The sequence below is a fragment of the Gastrolobium bilobum genome, unplaced genomic scaffold (assembly GCF_033153095.1).
Source record: "Gastrolobium bilobum isolate Gb01-03AN ecotype WA unplaced genomic scaffold, APGP_CSIRO_Gbil_v1 utg66911, whole genome shotgun sequence".
NCBI lineage: Eukaryota > Viridiplantae > Streptophyta > Magnoliopsida > Fabales > Fabaceae > Gastrolobium > Gastrolobium bilobum.
Window position 1 is genome coordinate 280855 of NW_026897163.1, and position 5744 is coordinate 286598.

Genomic DNA, 5744 nt, shown 5'->3' on the forward strand with positions numbered 1-5744 from the left:
TTCCGGGAAGATTATCATGCACACCCTAAACATCCTTTGAGGGATTTTATGGTCTAATATCAAATATTTAAACTTTGCATTAGTTACCATTTGGATAGGCCTTTTTAACTACAAAAATTGTTTATTTTTTTTAAATCCTTTTGAGAAATTTTAGATGCTTGAATAACAGCTTTTTAAAGAAGTAAAATTTAAATAAAAATTAAAATGCTTTTTTTTTATGGGAGGAATTATACTTACTACCTTTTTTTCTTACTATCTCTTACTACTAAATCTTAACCGTTATTTGTCGCCAATCGAACGGTTATAACCTATTGAAAATTAATAATTAATTAATAAATATGATCCTATAAATTACAACCGTTAGATTGGCAGAAAGCAACAGTTAAGATTTAATAGTAAGAGGTAGTAAGTATAACCTCCACTTTTTTATATCCAAAGGTTGATTACTTTTGAAAAAAACATAAACTAAAATATAATACAAATTTTTAAAATACAATTATAACATCATCCTATCAGCCCATCATATCTCTTTGGGTGTGCATGACAACCATTCTATTTTTTAGCACTGTTTCTGAAAAGAAACAATTCTTTTCTATTTCTGTGCCTTGGAACAGGTTTTGAGAAAAAAAATGTGTTTGATAACATGTTCTATTTTTATTTCGAGAATGAGAATTGTGTTCGATAACACAACAAATAATATAATAAAAAATAATTCATATTAAATATAAAAATATTTTGAATCATCACTTTCCTTTTCATATGCTGTGGTTGTGGTGGCAGCGATACGATAGTGGTGGTGGCAGTGACGTGGTGATGATAGTGGTGGTGGTGGTTGTGACTGCAGTGGCTACGGCGATTGCGGTGGTAATGGTGGCGGCGGCGGTGGTAATGGTGGGGATGGTGGTGGTGGAGGTGACGGCAATGGCTACGACAATGGTGGTGGGGATGATGGTTGGTAGCGGCAACAATGATAGCGGTGGCATGGTGGTGGTGCCTGTGGCTACGGCAGTGGTGGTGTAGGTGAGAGTGGTGGTGATGGTAGTGGCGAGGATGGTGTAATGGTGGCGATGGTGACAGTAGTGGTTGTCGGCAATGGTAGTGGTGGTTGGTAACAGTGATGTTGATGGTAGCGGTGGCGTCGTAGTGGTGGCAGTGGCGTGGTGATGGCAATGGTGGCGGTGTTGATGACAATAGTGGTTGCGATGATGGTGGTGGTGTTTGATGGCGGTAGTAGTGGTGGTGACGGTGACGGTGATAGTGGTGGTGGTGGTGGTGGCAGTGGCGGTGGTAGTTGTGGTGGTGGTGATGGTGGCATGGTGGTAGTAATGAGTGAAGGTGGTGGTGATGGTGGCGGTGGCATCGTGGTGGTGGGGGTGGTGGCGACGACACTAGTGGTACAACAGCGGCGGCGACAATGGTGGCGGTGGTCGTGTCGGGATGGTGGCGGTGGTGGTGATGATGGTAGAGGTAGAGAGTGATTGAGGGAGATAAGTGTTTTTCATTTTGTGCCTGGGATCAAAAAAGCAAAAAATTTCTGATTCTTTTTTCTGTTCCCCAGCATAAAAATTAAACCGATTCATCCGAGAAATAAAAAAATAAATCGATTTTACCAAACGAGTTTTCTATCCATTTCTGTTCCCAGGAACAGAAATTAAAAAAAAAATTGATTCCGAAAAGGTTTTCATGCACACCCTTTATCCCACTAATGTGATTATTTTTTTTAACTAAATATTCCAATAACGTATCACTTTACAATTAAATACCTCCATCTCATGGGTTTCATTCCTACTAGGGGTGGTAAACAAATCAGGGGCCTTTGGCTAGGCTCGTGAAGGTCTGAGCTTACATGTCTAAAATTGGTTGTTAGAACCAGACTTGGACTTGTATTAAAGCTCGTTTAATAAAAAGGCTTCAAGCTCTAATTCAAAAGCTCGGCCTTAGAGCCTCCCAGGCTGGCCTAGTATATTATTTTTTATTTTTATCTTTTTTTTATACTATTTTTAATAGTCCTCTCTCTCTCTCTCTCCTCAATCCATTTCACCCCATTTTATTGGTTAAACAGATTTTTTTGAATGATTTTGTTCTATATTATGCTGTTTAGATGTACATTGAATTTACGAATATTTATGGAATTACTAATGCTGTTGATTGTATATTCTATTTGGATAAATTTTTGTTGTCTTATATTTTTGAAACTGGCCAACAGGCTAAACAGGGCTTTTATGTTTTGTAAATAAGTCAGGCCACAGGCCAATAATTATATTCATAACAGATAACAGGTTTGGTCAGGCTGACACATTTAAACACAATCTTAGCCTTTTAATATCAAAGCTCGGCTCAGCTCCGCCCGTTAACACCCTAATTCCTACAATCTCTTCTTTTGGTTCCTTTGATTCGTGTCATTCTTACTTTTGAGATCCCTTGTTTCCTAGTGAAAAGTACAATCCTATGCTTGGTATTTGGTGTTTGGTCCTTGCTTTTTTTCAACCCCTTTCAAAGAACGTTGTTCAAGTTTTGAAGACCATCTATATGCACGTATGCATTGCAGGCTAGGAAGTATTGGACTCAAAGATACTTGACTAGTAAGAATAACCTCAACAATACTTGACTACCAAGAGTAGCCTCAATCTTTGTATATAATAATCAAATAAAAATTTGTAAAAAAAATTCTCTAATTAAATAATGTGAAAGTTTAAATAAATAAATTAATTATAATGGCAATCTGAATGTGATATATTAAAATTCTAAATGCTTTTTATCCAACCATTACGTTAAAAATAACTTTTACATATCCTTTTTAGTAATTTTGTATATAAAAAGTCTATTTTTTTATTTTAATATCCGGACGACTTTTTATATAAAAGTATTTTTTAAATTATATATCTAAACGCAAAATAACTATATCTTTTTTTTTTAAATTCTTTTGAAAAAATCAATACATAAAAAGTCCTCTTTTAAAAACCCTATCCAAACCGGTCCGTATAATTTCAAATAAGTAATATTGAAAAAAATATGTGGACTTAGTTGAAAGAAATCGAAAGTGATTTTTTCCTTAATAACATGACACCTTCTTATTAATTAATACTAGTAAAGGTTTCACAATATTAGTAAATTAAATTAAAACTTAAAATTTTAATTTTATGCTACATATAGGAGCAGTGTTGATCCTATCATGAGAAAAGAGCTAAAAAGGACTTTATTAGTAGAGTGCGCTTATAGATACCTTCTTAAATCAATTAATTAAAATTAAGGGATCAAGGTGAAACTTTAATAAGAATGTGAGAGAAGGAATATAGTGTGACTTCAAAAGTAGAGAAATTAAAATAAAGATTCAGAAAATTACGTTAAATATACAACAAGGAAAGAGAAAATGGAAAACCTCATAATGTAATAATGTATTTGACTTGACTTTTGACCAAAATTATATTAGATTTGAGAGAGGGAACTAGAAAAAAGATATATGAAAAGATTAATTTAATAGGATCTGGATCGATATGTTAAAAAAAGAAACATGGCGTGATAATGTGAAAAATCATAATTATATAAAAGTAAATTAATGATAATAAAAGAAGAAAAAAAATATATTAAAATAGATAGTTATAAAATTATAATTATTGATTCATCTTTATATGTTTGTGATTTTTTCGTACGATCATGTTATAGGATCCATTTTTAATTTAATATATAAATAAATAAAAAGTACGATGGAAACACGAACAGTGGGCCGCGAATCGCGCAATTGCGTTGTGTTTGTGACATTGCGTTGAGCCTTTGACGTACGTAAGAAGATGTCGCCTTTTGTTACTGCGATTCCATTGCCGACCATAGTACCATGTTGGGTTCAATTACCAAATTTTGATGCATTCTTGTGAACCCATACATTCATTCACGTTGGATCAGAAAATTAAGAGGAGTGAAAGAGTAAAATTCTGATTCAATAATATTGAAAAGGAGTAGATAAAGTAAGAAAAATATATATATTCTATCTCATTTTTTTAACTCAACCCAATCGCATGGTCACTCTTGATACTTTTAGCTTTATTGGTTTATTTATTTCTATATAATAATGGTGCTGAAATTGAAATCTATATATATTTATACAAACTTTCCCAGCCCTCATCACAGTCTCCGAAATTCCTAATATATTATTGGCATATATACCTACATCCCCGCAATAAAAATACAACACTTCTATTGACATGTTTCCTGAAAAGAAAAAAAAAAAATATTTATGTATTCTCATAATATATAGTTTATAATTTTATTTTAAATGAGAATCATACCAATACTCAATACGATTGTATTACCAAATATATCCTCCTTAATTTCACTCGAAATATATAATTTATAATTTCATTTTGAACAAGAATCATACCAATACTTAGTCGGACAGTGTTACCAAATATATTATGCGCAATCCCACTCTATTGGCTTTGATGTATTACTTTTTAAATCAACACATGCATATCTCCATTTAAATCTGATTTGACGGCTACAAACCTCGAGCCTTTGAGCACTCTTAACTTTTGTTAGAAGATCCCTTGTAATAAACCAAAGGGATCTACATATCAAGCTTGTTATGAACAGTACACAAAGTTCCAAAGCGTGTAGATTTATTGGCATCTTGATGGAAGTTGAAAGAGATACATGACGGTGCTAGCTAACAAGTAACAACCCCACGTCTAGCTTAACATATATAATACCTAAATAGCTTATAAGACTCATGCATTGTATTGCTACCGCATCCAAAATGACCAAAACAACAAGATCATGTACACTACGGACACGCTTGGCACATGCAACAATAAATGTCCCTCATCATCACAAATGATAACACCTGCAAAACCTCCAAGCCATCATTCATTACCATTGCAACCACATTTTCCTTATAAAAGCCTAATAGTGAGTGCTGCCACGATATGAAATTCAAAACTATAATAGGCGGAATGAATGATTTCATATCACAAGAGATTATATAAAAAGATTTCAATCTAACTATAAATTAACGGTTATTTTTCTTCCTATGTTTTATCTTAATGCTTTTTTAATTACCGTTGATTTATATATAGACAATTAAAATCATTTCACATGACCTTATATCAAATGAGAAGATTCACTTCCGAAATAAACACTGGCGTACGTGTCACTGTCCACTAATTTAATATCGTTCAGTAGGAATTAATGTTTTGACAGCCCCACTTGTCCTTGAATCAGCAACATAATTGTTACATTTTGACGTTTAACCGAGATTCTGTATGTACACAAGAAAAAAAAAAAGTATGACATAAGTCAAAACATTGCAGAAATACCCGTAAGAGGATAATAATACTAGAAGTTGGTTTGTGACTTTTACCTGATTAACTGAGTTGATCGGTTAAAACTCGACTTTCGTTCTTAATGTTGAGTCGTTTTATTAAGAAAGAGAACCTCAACCATGAGTCTCTAGAGTCTAGCTAGACTATTAAGAAAGCACCTACTAACCCCTAAGGGTAGCTTAGTTGGTACACACTAATGTCCAAGGGTTTGTTTTGGTCAAAGATTTAAACATTAGTCAAAACAAATTCTTAAATTTTTTTGAGAATTAGAGTAAAATCACTTCTCCATCAAAGGAGATTCACCCTTCTTCCGTTAGACCAACGAGGAGCTTGCCTTAGAGCAGTGGCGGATCCAGAAAATTATATGAAGGGGGGTGAAAATTTAACAAATCCGACTTATAGAATTTTAAATAAAATATAATTTAACAA